Genomic DNA, 19454 nt, shown 5'->3' with positions numbered 1-19454 from the left:
GCACTTCAATGTCTTTCCTGAACTGAGGGGCCCAGAACTGAACACAATACTCCAGGTGTGGCCTCACCAATGCAGAGTACAGGGGAAGGATCGCTTCCCTTGTCCTGCTGACCACGCTATTTTTGATACAGGACAGGATACCGTTGGCCTTCTTGGCCACCTGGGCACACTGATGGCTCATGTTGAGCTTCCTGTCAATTAGTACCCCCAGGTCCCTTTCTGTCTGACTGCTCTCCAGCCACTCTGTGCCCAACCTGGAGCGCTGCAGGGGGTTGTTGTGACCAAAGTGCAGCACCCGGCACTTGGCCTTATTGAACTTCATCCCATTGGAATCAGCCCATTTTTTCAGTCTATCCAGATCCCTCTGTAGAGCGCTCCTGCCTTCCAGCAGGTCGACACTCCCTCCCAACTTGGTGTCATCAGCAAATTTGCTGATGATGGTCTCAATCCCCTCATCTAAATCGTCAATAAAGATGTTAAACAGGACTGGACCCAACACTGACCCCTGGGGAACACCACTAGTGACTGGCCACCAGCGAGATGCAGCCCCATTCACCAGCACTCTCTGGGCCCGGCCCTTCAGCCAGTTCTTAATCCAGCGTAGAGTACACTTGTCCAAGCCAAGACTTTCTGTTAAAAACTTTACTGTAAAAACTGAAGTTACTTCCTTATCCTTTATCACTAGGATCACTTACAAGGTGCCAGGAGTTTTATTGCTCAGAAGTGGTTCGTTCACACTGTTTATTCCTCACCTAAACTGAGTCCTCTTTCTGTAGCATTCATTTGCTGTAAAGGTGATTGTAAGGTTGCAGATAGTGTGCTATGTCACCAAGAGAAGAATAAGCACCAGTAGCAAGTCACACCTCCCTCAAATTCCTCCCTGTGATGCAGCATTTCTGGCAGCTGGAACTCAGGTTTTGCTCTCCAGAAAAGACCCTTGGCTATTCTTGTAAACACATCTATCTGTTACAACACAGACCATACAGTGTTGTCTCATAGGAAGGGGAAGATGGGTATTTCAAAGACATTTTACCTGTGCATAAACAAAATAAATCAAGGAGTCTTTGTGCAAGATAGCAAGGGATGTGGGATGTGTATCTTTTTTTTTTTTTTTTTTTTTTCCCTGCTATGATCTGCTTGGAAATGAACACAAATGGGTAGGTTCCCTCTGCACTCTTAAGGATGTGGCAAACATTTTAGAAGATAAAAATGAAGCCTGTAACAGCCTTCATAACAATTTAGAGCATGAGGAAATGGGAATAAGCTCTGCAGATTCATTTTTTTTAAAGCTCAAAATAGCAAAAGTTTCAACAGAATTCCCCTATTCAGTAATAAAATGTAGTAAAAGAGAATGCATTCTTTATAAGAAAAATAGTTTCTTAAATGTATTTTTAGATTCTACAGCTCATAAGATTTGTAACATGCAGCTGCCATGCAATGCAGAACTTTTAAAATCAATGTCTGTTATGTGTTTCCAGACAAACAAAAGGGAAGGTATTAAAAAATGTATCTGATTTATCTAAACAGCTTAAATCCCATCATGCAATCCTATTTAAATGAGCTGGAAATTAAATATACTGAGGATAATGTTTTCTTACTTGATATATGTGCATCATGCCGGTGGCTGGTAGATGTCTTTACGAATACAGTGTCAGTAAGGAAAAGCTATTTCATAGAAATCTACTCATTATAAGACTTAAAAACAAACAAACAAAAAACCCCACCACACACAAACAAGAATCACGTATCACTGTACTATGAAATATCATGGGGAATATAAATGTGCACACAGGAAGAGGAGATGCCTTTTCAGTTATCCTACTGAGAAACAAATAGCTGTGTGAGCAAACTGACTCAAACCAACTATTCTTAACTTTTTTTTTTTTTCCCATTTAAAAGCAGCTCATATGTCATTTGTTTGATTCAACTTTCAAAGGGGATTTATGCAGTTCTCTATTTTAGACTGAAACACAAAGATCTGAAAGGATTAAGTTGTTGACTTGGCTGGGAACTCCTTTTTCCAACTGTTTTGTTGTGTGTTTCATCAACATGAGTAATCATTATGCTGTGGAAGGTGTAACATACCCTGTTAGGTGAAACATAGTTACTTGCAATGATAAATAGTTATTAATTCTAATATAAATTACTAACAGTAACCTTCTCTTACTGCAAGATGAATTTCTCTCATTCTCATGCATACACTGGGTTTGTATCATATAATTTCCTGTAATTTGAGGACTGAAGAAAAGATTAGTTAGACTTAGAGGAGGGAAATCCTTTGAACATCTGAGTAAATGGGCCTGATATTTTTGTAAAAACTTAATTTTTGGACCAGTAGACATTTAAAAATATTCCTACAAGGGAAACATAAGAGTGATGACAAATTGTCTGTTCTGTTGACCTATTTCCCACCCAATAAAAATATTTTTAATGCTTTTGAGCATTGCAGCACCCGTGGTATATGGTTTCTTTCTTGTGCATTCATAGTAGACATTTGGAAGGAGATGTTTTACTATACCATGCAAGCCCACAGTGTTTCTGTCAGCCCGATGCCAGTTTCCTGGTACACTTACCTTTTGTGGGTTTGCTGTAGAAACCTGAAGGAAGAAAGAGCTACCATTGACCCTCTGGCCCTCCTGCAGGCCATGTCTCTGACAGTTGCCAATAGCTGGTGTTTAGAGAGGCACAAAATGTATAACTCTTAAAAAACAGATTTCTTTCAAAGTTAATATCAAGTTAATATCTGATGAAGGTGAGGATAGGGGTATTCATTAGTTGTTCATTTTCTTCAGAAGTCCAAGCAGTTGCAAGGGTTGTAGAGGTGGAGGAGACCTCAAGGTTCAGCGCATACACATGTTGCAACAGCTATTGCACTTCGTGATCTCATTCCTCCCGTTCCCCAGGGATCCAGAAGGGCTCAGTGCTGTCTCTGGAGAAGGTAACCCAGCTAACAGACTGCCGAACCGGCCTTTAAATTCCCATGGAGGCACCATGACATGCCATTCTGTCCTCCAGCAGAGGAAAAGGTGAGTTTCTCTTTCCTCATTCAAAGCTCAGAGAGGTTTTCTGGTCCACGTGGGTATGCTCTGCACCATTCTCATCTGCTTAGCCGAGCTTGGTCTCCTGATTGCAAATAGGAAACCAGCAAGCCAGCAACACATGAAAAAAGAGTTGAAAACTGTCCCTGCCTGTCCCCCCTGCCTTGAGTTTCTCTGTAATGACACTACTGAGAACTGCATCAAATTTGTGGCTATTGATATGCAGATGTAACAGTCTTTCACTGCATCGGGACAAGGATGACTGTATTTCCATGTCTGTTTTGCACATAAATATGTATATTATACTAGTGCCCCCGCTTCTGCCAAAATGATAGCGATTGATGTTCAAATAGGACAGGCTATGCAAGACAAAAACCACAAATATATTATGCTCATGAAATATTCTCTTCTCTTTCCTTGTTTCTGATTTTTCTTTTCCTCTGCTATACACAAATCTCAAGCCAAGCAGGATCCCTCTGGCTATATGTGTGGGCGGCCAATCTGGTTTTCTCCCAAGGTGACAGCTGCTTGCTTTTCATTAAGGAATATGACTGCCCTCACCTGGTGACAACAACGCTTGGAAACTCGCCATCCCAGTGATCACATTGCATATGAGCGTCTCTGTCGCTTCTGACAAATGAGCGATGCCTGCAAAACAAAGGGTCACCCACTACACAGGAGCACAGTTGCAAAAAGAAGTGCTTTAAAATAGCTCCTACTGTCTGACTTAAAATACAAACGTGGTAAATTTGATATTATTAGGTTAAATGAAAGACTGTTCTGGCATTTATTCTCTTGTTACAGATTTGAAGGCATTTAATATCCTTATTTTTAATCCTGTCATAAGTTTCTGTGATTATTCAGAGTGTTTCTATTAAAATCTGCTTTGTCTGTCATACTTGATTAGACATTATTCAAAAAGAAAAATCTCAGGGTGCAGTTCAGGTAAATCAAAAAAGATATTTAAAGAGTGTAAGAAAAAATTGTGAAAATCTTCATTTTTTGTTTTATTTTGCTCAATATTTTTGCTTTGTAATACATGATTTTGCAATGTTAAAAGTAAAATAAGAAAAAAAAATTTCATTGGAACATTTCTGGTCACCTCAAAACAAAATACTTTCAGTCATACCATTTGTGGAGAATTTTGGAATGGTAGACTTCCATTTCTGTCTCAAAAAATACTTCAGAAATCTTCAGGCCCTTCTTGAAACAGTAATTTTGCTCTCTACACAGAGATAAGTCATTAATGTGGAACAGGATCAGACACTGGAAACAATAACTGAGATGGCAGTTCAATTTTTCACATACAGTAAATTAATTCTGCCAGAGTATAAAACAAGTAAGTATTCTAGTGTAAGATCCAGTTTTTTAATTGGTCTCTTGGAAATCGTTTACAGATGAGGGGCCCATTTCCCAATCGCATTCAGAAAACTACACAGAACCCTTGGGACCAAGTGGACTCATAGACACAAAAGCATCAGCCACCTTAGCTGGCTTCAGAAAAATATTTAGAACCACGTGAAGTATTTTCACACATAGTAAAATGCCTAAGGAACATGGTTGATCTTAAATATTTAATTCATCTGGGACTATTTGCTGAGTTGGAGCCTTTTCAGAGGTACACCCTGTATGCTGGGAGGCAGTGCCTGTTATTGCAGGACCTGCACTCTTGTGAATAATGAGGATGTAAAAGTATCTTGAGTTCCCCTCTCCATATTTGCCTCTTGAGACCTCCCCCATGAACCTAATGGAAAATGTTGATGTGTCCACATCAAGATTGTGATGGTTTTAGCTATTTATACACAGGGACTGTGTAATGCAACTCAGTATCACATGAATCTATTCCTCATGTCAAAAGCAACCTGGATTACTTATTCATCATAGAAAAATTAACTTGCTTGCAGTTATAGTGAATCCATATGTGGTTTGCCAGTCATTTTCAATTCAATTATATTTATGTATGCCTTTTTCCTAAGCAGAGGAGGTATCAAATAGGAGAGTGTCCCTCACCTGTCCCACCATTACAAAGCTTTTCTAAGGACCATGTTCCTTGATGTTCCCTTGACAACTTGGTTTTCATCTGTCTTAGGATGTTTCTTATTTAATTTCTTGCACATACCCCTTCAGTGTAGTCCTTTGTCTTGCTTCTGAACGTGTATTCTCTGTGTTAACGGTGACAGCTTGTGATATGAGTGTTATCATAACAGCATTCAGATTCTACAGATAATTCACTGTTCACTGTTAACCATTTCATATCTTTGCTAACCTCAGAAGTAGCAGAACCCACCCACCAGTTTCAACAGGAATTACTAAACTCACTGTGCACTGTACAGCTCAATATCCTGAGAGGGATTAAAATAATGACACTCTGAACAACACCTCCTAAATAAAATAGCATAAAATACAACTGGTGAAGTTCAGCTAAGCAGCTATACAGATAGCACCCCTGTTAAAGGTTTTTTACACATTACCATCCTGAAACAATGCTACTCTCACTCAAGTAACATCAAACAATTTTCAGAGAGTTAATCACTTCCCATTTCAAAATATAACAATGTAACAATTCCTTTTGGGCAGAGAGTTTTTACTGTTATTTTTTTTTCTGAAGAACCAAAACTGTTGCTCTCAGAAGCTATCACACCCCCAGGCTTTCCATTCCCTCCAAACCACAAAGCATTAGCCCTCGTTCTTAATGTGGAAGGGAAGAAATTCAGAAGCAGTACTTCAGTCTTCTTTTCAGCCCTGAAAGGATTCAGTTATTGTGTACTCTAGAGAGGCTGTGAAGACTTTTGCTCTGATTACCTGACCAGTAACGGTAGTTTGGAAACAGTAGCATTTTGGAAACAGCACTTATTCCACAAGAGAATCAAGACCTCACCACTGGTTTTGCATAGCCAGTTCTTCTGTCTCAGCTTCATCTGGGGAAAGGGAGGTTGCTGTTCTCCCCATCCCAGGTCATGTCCTCCAGATAAAACTGTCTTTCTTCTGAAAAAAAAAAAAAATAAAAATCACATTTCTTTGGGGGAGGATTGTGAACTTCTAATGACGGGCCCTTATAAACACGAATTATTGCTGAAAGGCTTCACCATGTACTTGGGTCTCCCCTGGAGACCACCAGCCATCTGATTTGCTTTCAAGACCCAGCCAGCCTTTGTACAAACTTGGCAGTGCATTGCATCAACTGGAAAGCAGTTCTTCAGCTTGTCAGAGGCCTTCTCCTGCTGCGGAAACACCTTTTACTTGTGTTCTGGGTCATTCTGTTCTGTCAGAACTCATTGGAAAGATTCAGTATGGGAAAAGAGACTCCACACTCCATGGCAGATAAGATGCTACTCACGCCTGGAGATAGAGCTGTGACTCATTTTAGTGGGACACTTATGGCTTGTTCTCACAAATTCTGATGTGGTCAGGAATTCTCTAGTATCTTCTATTTCTGGAGAGCTTGCAGTCATCCTACCAATCCTTTCTGCCATTCCCAGTTCTTTTTCTGACCTGGGTACTGCCACTCAGGAATGTCCTACATTTTCCCAAGCCCCCCACCTGTGTGTTCTTCAGGTCTGACATGCAATTGCAAGTCTCAGTGTCTTCAGTCTCTTCTACATACATTTCAATGTCTTTGACTGCCATCAGTATGCCCATTACCACAAGCTCAGGTCAAGCAAAGAACATATAAACTGGTTCATTGGCCACTTTCATCCTGACGTTCTCAGGAATGTACAGATCTTCAGAGGCCCTCTTCCAGCTTATATAGCCTTTTTTTTTTTAATCTCTAGATCTTAGCTAGCCAAAACAAAATGATGACAGGCTCTAAACTGTGTTATTTTGTTCCTTATCAAGCGTCAGTATCATTTCTAGTTCAATTACTGAGTTAGATTCTGCAGCATTATTGTATTGAACACCTAAGATAGCAGTGACAAGCTAACCTCTGAGATTGCCTTCCAAGCCAATCAGTAAAATGATGCTATTGAATTGAATAACGGAAACCCAATTAAATATTTTTTTTCAGAGATAATACATTATCCAAGACAAACCATTCTCTCTTCCCTGGACATCTTCAGGTTAGAAACGGGATAGAAAATAGAAAAGTCTTTTGCCAGCCTGTCCACAATGATATTTGTATTGTGCTGGTGTACCAAAAGTTAACAGCATGAGGAACCCAGCCCTTCAAAGCCATCTCCCCTGTTGGCTGGACTGAAGAGACAGAGGCCACAGACTAAAGCTCCTTAAGTCATATATGAGATTGGAGATGACCTAAGAAAAATAGCATCATCAGATTTGGTATAAACTACAGAAAATGAGAGGAATGAGTAAGGTCAAGGTAGTTATAAATATAGCTGGTTTCCAGAAGGGCATCTTAAAGGGCACATTTTTAGCAGTAAGTGGGGCAAGAGAGTATAGATGAGAGTTTTTTTCTCAGTTAGAATCAATCCTGCAGCAATTTAAAGTGATGGATTTCAATTTCCGCATTGTGACTGTCACATTTAAAAGGTTAATGGAAAGGATACTTTCTGCAAGTCTGTGTTGGCATTTTGATTGTATCTAGATGATGCACTGGTGCACATGAAAGCCCTTGAACAGGAAAAGATATGTTCACAAATGCCCTGTGAGAGCTTTAGTATTGCTGCACAGAGGGGTAAAAAATAGAAGCCTTCTTTCAGAAAAAGTAATTTTTGTCAGAAAGAAGAAATTGCACATGCAAGATGTCAACTTTGTGGAAAAAATTAAATCTGACATCCCCACAGCTTTTTCTGTTGTTGCTATGTAGGCTGGGGTTGGTGGGGAAAGACCCCCTCATGCATTTCAGTAGCAAGTAACATGGCTGAGAAAAGCTATTGCCTGGGTCTGTGTTGGGTCAGAGAACAGCTGAACCAAGCATTGAAAAGGGTTTTGTGAGTACTCTGTGATAGCAAGGAACATCTATTAGTGTGCTCCAAAGGAAAAACAAATGCTATTTTGAGTCACATGTGAAAGGAATACTGTGCAAGAGAAACTGCTGCTTCTTGGATTTATTCAAAGAAACAGCTTTGCAAATAATTGCCTTAAATAAAGACTCTTGGTTTTTAAAATAGGAAAGAACCCCCTAAGTTTCTGCTCATGTGAGCCACCAGAGAGCTCTGGCTCACTGCTCTCATGCAGATAAACAAGGGAGAATTGCTTCATTTTATACAAAGTATAATAGATGGTGCTGTATGTTTGAGAAGGATAAACACTTCCCGTTTTACTGTGGCTTCTCTCCAGGTGCAGTGTACTGTGGGAAGGTAATAGCAGCTCTGCCAGGCCCCTCTGACATGTCTGGCATGCAATTGCTTTAGCATTTCTGCTGCTTGGGGAAAGTGCATTTTCACCTTTTGCTAAAGGAGAGCTCTTTGCTTTCCCAGAGGACTTTGAAAGACTCAATCCATTTCAGCACAGAAGGCAAAGGAAATACTCCCCTTGACTTCAATGAAAGTTGGGTCCCAGCTCAAACAATGGGTGATGAATGAGCTGAATTAGCCACAAGTGTTCTCTGCTGTTGTGATTGCCATCTTTTATGTAGAGCTGAAAAGGGGATTGGGTTTTTGTCTTCCTTTCACTGTTTTCTCCATGCCTGTTTAACAAAGCTCAAGAACAAGACATGTTTCACCCCAAATCTTAGCTCTTTGTTTCTTTGCCAATCACTACAACAGAGTAGCATCTGCCTCCTTTTCTTCTGAATTGTAGGCCTCTGTGCTGCAGATCATTAATTACCTGTTCATAGTGCACTTGCTGTACACATGCAATGTACCCTGCATGCATATGTTCTGGCTGATAAAGAGCATTAAACAGATTTCCAGGCACATATCCCATTTCTGTTTTTCAGTAAATCCAACCACATTGTTTATTGAACCACCTTTTTTATACCAGCCAGTAGAATTTTTTATCATATTGTTCTGAGGGCAAAGGAATTGTCTAGTCACTGCTCATTCTTATATCTCTGATATGAAAAGAAAAAAAAAATCAAAGGAATGATCAGGATATTTAAAAATATGACAAAAATAGTTAAATATTTTTAAAAAGTCTTGAATAATCCATACACAATAGAAAGCATATTAGTTCAACTACATATTTTCTGACTAAATGTCATTGGTCACAAGGAACATGGAAAGAACAATTACTGGCAACTAAGCTTTAGAAATCTGTAAGGTGTATTTTAGCTTTATAAAACTGACACTGCTGAGTGCAGCATATCAGTATTTGGTTCCATGGAATGAGTTGCCCTACTAACCATGGTCAGCAAGAAAATATTAGATAATTTCTATAGGTGTGTCACATTTGATATTGTCTCCTTCCTTGGGAAGATGAGGGTATTCTTTTTTTTTTCCAGGAAACTAACAGGTTCCTCCATAAACTTGTAAAAAGAAACTTAGTGGCCAGAGGAAACTGTCTTCTGAAATTCTGCTTTTTATGTTCTTGAAAACAAGACTAGAAAGAGTCCAGTAAAAGATTACAAAGACTATTAGGGAACTGGAGCATCACATTGTTCTTATGAGGAAAGGGTGAGAGAGCTAGATCTGTTCAGCCTGGAAAACACTGAAAGGGGTTCTTATCAATGTAACTCAAGGGTGGATGGCAAGAGGATGAGGCCAGACTCTTTTCAATGATGCCCAACAAGAGGATAAGGAGCAACAAACTGAAACACAGGAGGTTCCATCTGAAATATGAAGAGAAAGTTCCTTGAGGGTGACAGAGCACTGGAACAGGCTGCCCAGAGAGGTCATGGAGGCTCCTTCTCTGGATAACTTCAAAACCCACCTGGACACAATCTGGGTGAACCTACTTTAGCAGGGGGATTAGACTAGGTGATCTCCAGAGGTGCCTTCTGATCCCAGACATTCTGTGATTCTCTGTTTCTGTGATTCTGTAATAAACATTTGTGAATGGTAGATTTAACAACCCTGGAAACTTGTTGCAGAGATACATGTAGAGCAAAAACAATAAAGTTTCCTTACCTGGCAGTGGTGGTTTTCCTCCTCGTTGTTTTGGAGGGTATTATTCCACAGAAGAACAAAGTGCTGGACATTGATTATTCTGTCCAAGATAGCCAACCAACACCTGACAGATTTCTTGCCATTGCAGTTCATTTTTACTGTAAATACTTTTCAATTAAGCCACCAAGCATGGACCAATTCTGTATTGGTCTATGTATTTGGCTGCTTCTAGAAAAATTTGTCACAGGGCTTTTTAATTAAAATTCTCAATGTTCTCAAAAACAGTTTTTTAAATAAACCACTGTAGGCTCTTGTCTTTTGTCTTTTATTCAAGAAAATAAATTTGTAGGTGACTTGGAAAAAAGAGAAGAAACTGGCATTTTTTCCACACAGTTCTAAGTCTCCATGTACAATGGGTGCTTTCCAGTCTCCTTTCTGGTGGGAAGTGGTTCTATCTCAATTTCCAGAGGATAATCTAATTTTGCTTCCTAAACTGAATATTGCACCAACTTCTGAATGGAGATGGAGAACAGGAACTAGATTGTCTCTCTGATCTGTGGTTTTAAATCTTGATCAAGTTCCCCCTGTAGCTCAGGTGGTCATTTGGACAATGCATTCAACATGTGTATTTCTCTGAAATTATTCTGCTTTTGAAAAGCAACATGGGAGATCAAGTTTCTCTAAGGATAACAAGTGTTAGTGCAAAACCTGTCACTAGTCTAAAGCTGGACAGACTGGGGTTATTACTTTGTTTATGTGGGCCTTTCTACATATAAAGAATTACAACTTTTGACAATTGGGTTAGTATTTCTATAAAGGTATGTCCTTTGGGAAAATAAAATAGACAGCAGACATTCATATAACAAATCCTGGGTCGTGTAACAGCCAGCAAAGAGTGAGATGTTCAAATTGTCACCTGTCTAAATTAGCTGGAGGGGGTGTGTGTGGGTGTGTGAGTGGGTGTATGTGTGTTCAGATATTTTACTGCCTTTTGATAGTGCGCTGAGTTGCATGTGTTGGTCCTCCAGAGTGCCCATTTTATAAATTACTGGCACTATTACTTCTGAAAATGTAGCTGATGTTGTCTTACAGTTAATTTTATTATATGAGATCATTTTCCTCTGTTCTTATAGATTCCCAGACACTTGGCAATCTTCTGAGTTTCTAAATTGGAGCTGTCTCCTTCTCCATTGCTTTAATTGTTCATTGGGAATCACTGGAGTCTTTTCCCCAATATCCCTTGGCGTTAGGTAAGGACCCATTTAGAGTGTAATTTTATTCTCTGTGTCAATAAGTCTTTCATCTTTTTTTCCAAATCTCACCAGAAATTTCATTACTGTCTTATGTCAGTGTAACTATGAATTGCCATAGTGACTCAGTTGCTACCTGCATAAGCAAAGTGATCAGATACTCTTCGCAACTGCAAGATGACTCCAAGCCAACACAAAGCAAGTTATAGGAATAACAGGTACTGCCCTTTTTTCATGTTGGGCTCCTGTCAAATCACTATTAGCTCACTATAAAATCAATTTAATTATCTGTCAGATGTGTTAGAGGCAAGCTCTGTGAGCATGAATCAAGTCTACTTAGGGACCTGTTTCGACATTTTTTTTCATTTTGAAATACTAAATCATCAAATTTGCGAGCTTGTGCCCTTTCAGCTTTGGGCTATCTTTCCTTCCATTTTCTATATTCTTCCTTTGCTCCTAAATTTTCTCAGAGATCTGATATGAAGAGTTGAGGTTTGGGAGAGTGTGATTTTTCTTCTGTACTCCCCCTTTACAAATCATCAGCAAAACTTGAGGTATTCAGTAGATTGAGAGGCACCTTTATTTGATTTTCTTCTCTGCACATTTAAAAAAAGAAGAAAAAAAGAAAAAAAAAAAAGTTGGATGAAGTTCAAAGCAATCAAAATGAGGAAAAAAGGGGTAGTTTAGAAAAAATACCTTGAAAGTCATTTAGCTGATTGTACTCAGTAATGTATAATGTAAGTGAAAAAGAAAGGGGAACAGAGAAAATCCCAAAGAACACAACCAAAAAAGAATACCATTTTTGTGATTAATTTCAGGAATGCCCCCCCACCCCCCAAACCTACTCAGTATATAAAAACTAAAATAAAATTCACCATTTACACATTGATTTCTCCTCTCTGTTCGTTTTTCACTATTCCTCTCAGACATGCATTTTTATTTGCATTGTACTAATAGTACAACCATGTAATTTCGGTAAGAACAGACACCATTATATGAAAGTATAAAGCAGTTTGAGAAACTTGTTAGCAGTAGTAGAAACTCAAAGTCCAAAATGATGAGATGCTCTTTTTCTGTGCTCTGTGGGCAAGGGTGAACCACTACCCAAAAAGCCACCCAGCAGATTAATCCCTCCATACTCTGACTCACTGCTTCTTTCCAAAAAAGCCTGTGGTAGACAAAACATTTATTTTCAACCAAACAACAATGAAAAATAATGTAAAATGAAATTACTGATGATCAGTTTCTAACATTAAAAGCATCATTTTTAATGCCAATTGATTAATTCATACTGTTGGATTTATTAGCTCTATTTCCTGTTTGAAAATAAATTGTTTCTTAAATATGTTCTTGCCATTTTTGAAGTTCTAAAAATATTGATCCATCAGCAATATTTGAGGAAGAGTATTTGTGACCAGGAAAAAACACAGCAAAGAGGGCTATGAAGATGATGCATAGCTTGTAGCCTGGCCACAGATCTCCTGGAACAGGACAAGAAGGGTGCTACCACGGACACAGAAATACCAGAATCAGCAGATGCTCAAAGAGGATAAGAGAGAGAAAGTGTTCATATGTGTCTATACAACTAAGTGAAAATATTTATATGGATAGTCTAAGCTATTGCTGTTAAACTCATGTCCTAAACCAGGCTACACGTCTCCATCCAGCATGCCAGCTTCTCTCTCAGAAATGTGGGAACATGGCTTGGAAAAGGATATCAGTATAACTTGAAGATACACCATGTGTCACTGGAACAGTCATGTTAATACTTGTAACATGTTTGCAGATCCCCAGGAAGGGCTGAAGATTAAGCTTAAATATTTGGATGTTGATGACCTAGATGACTAAACTTAGAAAAATATTAGAATTAATTAGATACTGTATACATCCCCTCATAGTAGCTGATGCGCTGTCTCCTGCTGGGGTGTTGCCATTTGAAAGTTAATCTATTACTGCAGCAGAATGTATTCAAAGAGACATTTGCACTGAAGAGACCTCTGAATTAGAACAATTTACACCAATGTGTAACATTACATAATGATAATGAACCAGATTGGAGTCCTAACTGCTCAGTTTTTCATACAAGTCATGCAGTTGGTGACTGATTTTGTGGAGCGGTTCACATGAGTAATAGCTCAGCACTGTGACTAAGGGATCTGCAATCTGTCTTTCTGTTATTCTTTGACTAATTATAACCTTTATTACTGAAATACAGATTTGCAGAAGAACATGAACACACTCACCTGAAAGTTGCATAGGGACCACTCAAAGAGATAAGATATGGTTTCTGTCCAAGAAAATTTACAATCTAGAAAGCAGGTGTGTGATAAAAAGAGAACATTAAAGATAAATAAATAAATAAATGAGAGAAATGAAACAGGTTTAATCATAATCGAACAGATATATAAGTAGGTTTAGGAAGGAGGCATGGAGCACATCTCTCTGGATCTTATAATTGACAGCAATGTGCTTAAAAAGTAACTTAGAATATACTTAGATAACTTATTGAGTGCATCACACCTTATGATTACTGACATTTGATAAAAATGGCAAGAGTGCCATTGTCCTGATCAATGTCATCTTTTCTTTCTATAAACTGTCCAAAAAAAAAAAAAACAAAAACAAACACATATATATATAGGACTTGGCCCTCCATGGATGAAAGGAAATAAATTTGGTCCAAACAAATTTTACAAAAATACTTTAAAGACAGCTTCAGAACTTTCTTCATGGGTAAATACATTCACTTATGTATTTATTTTTGTCTTGATGCTTTTTTGCATTTGCTGTTAACACAGAAATTGGTGGCAAATTTCAAGAAGCTGTGCTAATTATTCTCTTTAGTAAGAACTTAGTAAGAAGTCATTCTCTTTAGTAAGAAGCTTTGCTGGCGTTCAGCTGTTTGGACTGATAATTCTACATGATATTTCAATGATTCTGGATAGTTTAAAAGGCTTGGAAATATTTCAGCTAAAAATAATTGTAAGGTGAAGAAAAATCATGTTTGGCCCCCATGGAGAAAAAAAAAAAAAGTTCTTATCTGCAAGCTACCTGAAACTTGGTATGGTGATTGTTTTATCCTTGTTCTTCTGAAATTCCATTCAAATTGGGTTTGCTTATAAGACTTTGAAAAACTGCAGTCCAGTAATCTGTAATCTGTAAATGATTTGAACTGCAGTCTATGGAGCAAAGGTCGGGACTGAGAGGAGAGGAGCGTGAAATGAAGAACAACAGCTAAGACACAAGCCTGCAAAACAGACAGTTTGGAGATGAGAGTGGAGAAGAGGAAATTGTCAGGGAGAACTGAGGCTTTTAAGAGAGCATGCTTCAATCAAATACGTGGAAATGAACTGGAAACCATCATTTCTTTGCTGTCACAAATATCTGTGAAAAAAGCTAGTAAAGTGTCCATCCCTCTCTAGTGCTGATTCAGACTGAGAATGACAAGCTTAGATTGCTACCCATTATTCCATTAGCCAAAATGACTGCAATTTCCTTAGCGGAGCCAAAGGTTCGAACCCTTCTGCTGAATCACGCTGGTGTGAGTACAGAAGGTGGCATCTGGGGCTCTGTTTTTTAAAAGCCAGGGAGTGACACTGAAAAGATGAACTTGGAATGAGTTTACTGAAGATGTAAAAGGTGCATATACTCTTGTTAGGAAATCCACTATGAAGGGTGGATATCAAGAGGATGTACCAGACTCCTCTCAGTGGTGCCCAGCGATAGGATGAGGGACAACGGGCACAGACTGAAGCATAGAAGGTTCTATCTGAATATGAGGAAAAACTCCTTTACTAAGAGGGTGACAGATCACTGGAACAGGCTGCCCGGAGAGGTTGTGGAGTATTGTTCTCTGTAGACATTCAAGACCCCCCTGGACACATTCCTGCACAATCTGCTCTAGGTGAACCTATTTTAGCAGGTCGGTTGGAATAGATGATCTCCAGATGTCGCTTCCAACCCCAACCATTCTGTGACTGTGATTCTGTAAAGCTCCCTGAGCATCTTCAATTTGGCACCTTCTCCGCCTACATGAAACTCCAGAGACAGTGGCATAGTCTGTATTCAGTGAGCAGAGCAGACAATGCTCAGTTCAGGAGCAACTGCTCAATATTTTATTTATTTCTGTGCTGTTCAGTAGAGGAACCAATTTTTTTCTGAGAGCCAGGTGTCTCTGCCCACTGATCCACTTATCCCTGCCCCAGGACAGGCAGAACAGCTGGGTGGAGAGACGATACTTGCCCTGTTCAGTGAGCAGCTTGTACTCATTTACCGCACGGTGTTTAAGTCTTTGGCAGCACAGTTGCTTTCTCATGGATTTATTTTATTCTTTCATTTTCAAATCATGCACATGGTAGTACCTTGGTACATCACAAGCCTTAATTATTTATGTTTACTGACTGTGAAATCAAGAACAGCCATTTATTTGTGTATGACTGCAACCTGGATTTCCAGACAAGAAGCCCACTGATATGCTGAACACACAGTTTCCATTGATTCCGGAAGCAGTGAGGACTAGCCAGCTTTCCTATAAATATATGTCTTAAATAACCATAAACAAACACACACAACTAGTGCCCACTTTTGACACTCTCAATGTAAATGGCATAGAACTGTAGAATTATAGATTAGTTCGGGTTGCAAGGGACATCCAAAGGTCATCTAGTCCAACCCTTCTGCAATGAACAGGGACATGTTCACCCAGATCAGGTTGCTCAGAGTCCTGTCCAGTCTGGCCTTGAATGTTGCAAGATCTAAAAATGTTAAAATAGCAAATCACAACTTTTGAACAGTTTTCATATAAGATGATAAAATCTGATTCATCTTTTCTTAGTGAGATGATGGAAGTATGTTATAGCAGCTGTTACCACATAATTGATATTATTTTTAATATCTCAAAACAGAAAGCTCCTAATTAAACTGAGAAATCTCAATGAGCTGTATCTGGCAATTCTAGATTGAATTTCTATAATATACATAATAAATAAGATGGTTTAGGGATTGTTTTAAATAAGCATATTATTGTGCTTTAACATTAATTACTAATACTGTAATTGGTTTTGGTTCAAATGCTGGGGCACTGCAATTGCTTCCAATTTTAGCTCTATTTCCTTGTCAATGGCTGAGGGTAAAACAGCACATTACATAAAATTACTGATCACATTATTTCTATATTAATGTTCAATTCTCCTAAAAATGAAACTAATGTGAAGATTCTGCAAAATGCACCATAAACTAAAATTGCAAAGCGCTACAGCTTATTTAATCTTCCATGTTGAAAGGCAGGCTGAGTATCTAAATAGTTCACTGAAGTTGTATTTGTTTAGAGAAAAACTTTAACCTTGATAAATTATTGAAGAAATTTTGTTAACCTTTGACATGAATGGGGCAGCCATCATGCTTTAAGTTACATTGGAAGACTTGCAGAAGTTGGAAGTATTTTTACACACTTTCTGCAAGTTATACTTAAATAGGCTTTTCTGTATTTAGGGAACATCTATATTTCTTTGACACATTGCCCCAGAATTGTGAAAGATTTACTGTTCCGAATAGTTCACTGGACATAGTCATCCATTTACTTTATTGTGCAGGGATTCCAGAGTTGGAGTGTAGCTGAAAAACATGGTTCCTGATTATAGTACACATATATTCAAACTTAAAAAGGTTAGCAGTTATGTTTTGAATAATTGATTGGAAGACAGATTTTCCCTGCACAAACAAGGTGATGGAAAACACACATCACTGATTCACTATTCAGACACATTATTCAGTTCTTCAAAATACTTTAAAAAACTATTCCTGTACTAAGCAGTATGGCTGTTCTTATCAGCTTTTGCAGTCAGACAGCCCAGATACTGATATGCACAGCCAATGTCTTCGAATTCCCATGTGGAACTTTTTAGTACCACACACTTTGGGCAGAGATTGGTTACTTTTTGTGTCTAAGTCTCTTGTCCTCTCTTGAGTTTTCCACTAAACATTCCACAATTTGGTGTTTTGTTTTGTTTTGTTTTGTTTTCCAGATGAAAGATAGCATCTAAAGAATGTGTGCAACATATTGATTTCATATCAAAATATGATTACATTTGTTCTCCCACCCAGCAAAAATAAATTCTGTAAATAAAACCTTCAGTCCTAAAGTCTTAGCGTCTCACTGAAATTCAGAGCCAGATATTCATCTGGGGTAAAAACTGCACTGCATTAATTTTCAGTACATGGAGATCAGGCACACAGGGTTTTTTAGACTTAATTAATCATCTGGCTGTGGAGTTTTAATCTATATTTCAAGATGACGCAAACCAAAACAGCTCATGGTAAAAATGTAAATGTAGCAGCAGACCCTTAAGCACTGCATAATCATGAATCAAGCTAACTTGCACAGAATCTGTAATTCATATTGTAGGTGATCATCATTCATTATGTATCTTCTTTTTTGTAAAAAAAAGACTTACTGTATATTTCAGGGTTTGTCAGCACTTATATATTATAAACATCATTTGTGAGGACTTGCTAATTATTTCCAGAGGCATCAGACCAAAAAAGATAGTAGCAGAACTTAAAAGAACTCATGTGGGTGTTGTTTATCTGGTCCCTAACTGCTAGTGGAAGCATCACATGTTTAAGGTTGAGATGCATCTGTCTATGCATCCTCTGTGTGCAGTTTTCACAGATGATAAAATCACCTTCTCATTTACAGTTGTATAAGCTGAGAGTAATTTCAGTAAGGGCCATGTAATGACACTTCCATGGAATTAATCTTTGTATAGTGTCAGGGTTTAACTGCAAGGTGACAATAAACTGTGGCAGATGCTCTCTGTTAATCTTCCCTCCACCCTCTCTTTAGATAGGAAAAAGTGATGAGAAGGATAAGGAAGAGAGGCTTTGCAAGTAGGAAAGGGTTTAAAGGCTTTACTATTGCTACTAATAAATAGAGAAAATATACAAAATAAACAAAACCAATATTGATTTTCCAGGGGTAGCAGCGTTGCCCAGTATGGAGTTGGCATCACTCTAGCAGGTAAGGCACCCAGAAGTCCTGGGCAGGACTTCACAGCAAACCGGAACTGGATTCAGGGATGCAGGGTCTCAGGCCTTGGATTTGCAGGGAAGACAGGCAGGGTGTTCTTCAGATGCCAGCCATGATCAAAGGGCGTGAGACCCTCGTGATCTCCCTCTTTTATAGAGTGTATGATGTGTATGGGATGGAATACTCAGTTGGTCAGTTTTAGTCACCTATTCTGTCCCCACCTCCTTGCAAACATGCCCCTCTCACGATGGAACATGTGAAATTTTATCAGAATTCTTGGCTATCATAGCAATAAATCTAATCATGAGCTTCTTCAGCGTTCAATTGGTCATCTTATCAGTTCTGGAGCGCAGTGTCTGAAAAACATGTAGTTAAATTCAGAAAAGTGCAGTTACTTAGAAGGTACTTAGAAGAACTTAGCTGAAAGAAAAAATTCACTAAAAGAAAACTGGTCTTGTTTTTAACAAAACCAGGACATATAGTCAAGCAAATTGTTCTTTATGCTATCTTTTCTGTTTAAGCAAAATATTTTCCAGTTTGTACAAAAAACCTCATGCACAAACCTAGTGTTAGATGAGGAAAAGAAAATGCAGGAACAATGTTCTGAGTAAGGTCTGAACTTCTGTTCTAACAGAAAGCCCAACCAAACCATGAAGTCTGAATTCTCCACATATTTTGGAGGGTATTCCAAATCTGGGTTTAAGTACTCCATCTTTAGCCTAATTCAAGTGATTTCAGGAGCATCATGCTATAGTAAAGCTAATATCAGTCATCTGTATTAGAAGTCTCTACACTGGCTTTGCATTTGTTTGTGGGTATGTGCAACACAAGGGAATTAGTTTTGTACTTACTGTAACTGCATATCCATAATAGTCCTTAAGCAATTGCAGATTTTCACTACTACAAGCACTTACTACAGTCCCATTGAAAGTAATTATAAGGTAAGAAATTGCAGATTGGCCCATTCTGTTTAAAGAATGTACATTGGAAAAACATCTGTGATTGATTTAAGTTTGAATCTGGGGAAAAAGACTTTTAAAAACAGAAAAAAGTTCCCAGGGTGTGGAAATTATAATAGTAATAGGCTTAACAGAAACAAAGGATATTCTCTCAAGAACAATTTGGAAATAGGTATTCTACCTGGCCATAGTTATTAAGGTAAATAATGACACATCTGTTCAAAATAATTTCA

The sequence above is a fragment of the Streptopelia decaocto genome (genome assembly GCF_964273445.1).
Source record: "Streptopelia decaocto genome assembly, chromosome: 7".
In the NCBI taxonomy this organism is placed as follows: Eukaryota; Metazoa; Chordata; class Aves; order Columbiformes; family Columbidae; genus Streptopelia; species Streptopelia decaocto.
Note: the sequence above shows the minus strand (reverse complement) of the source record.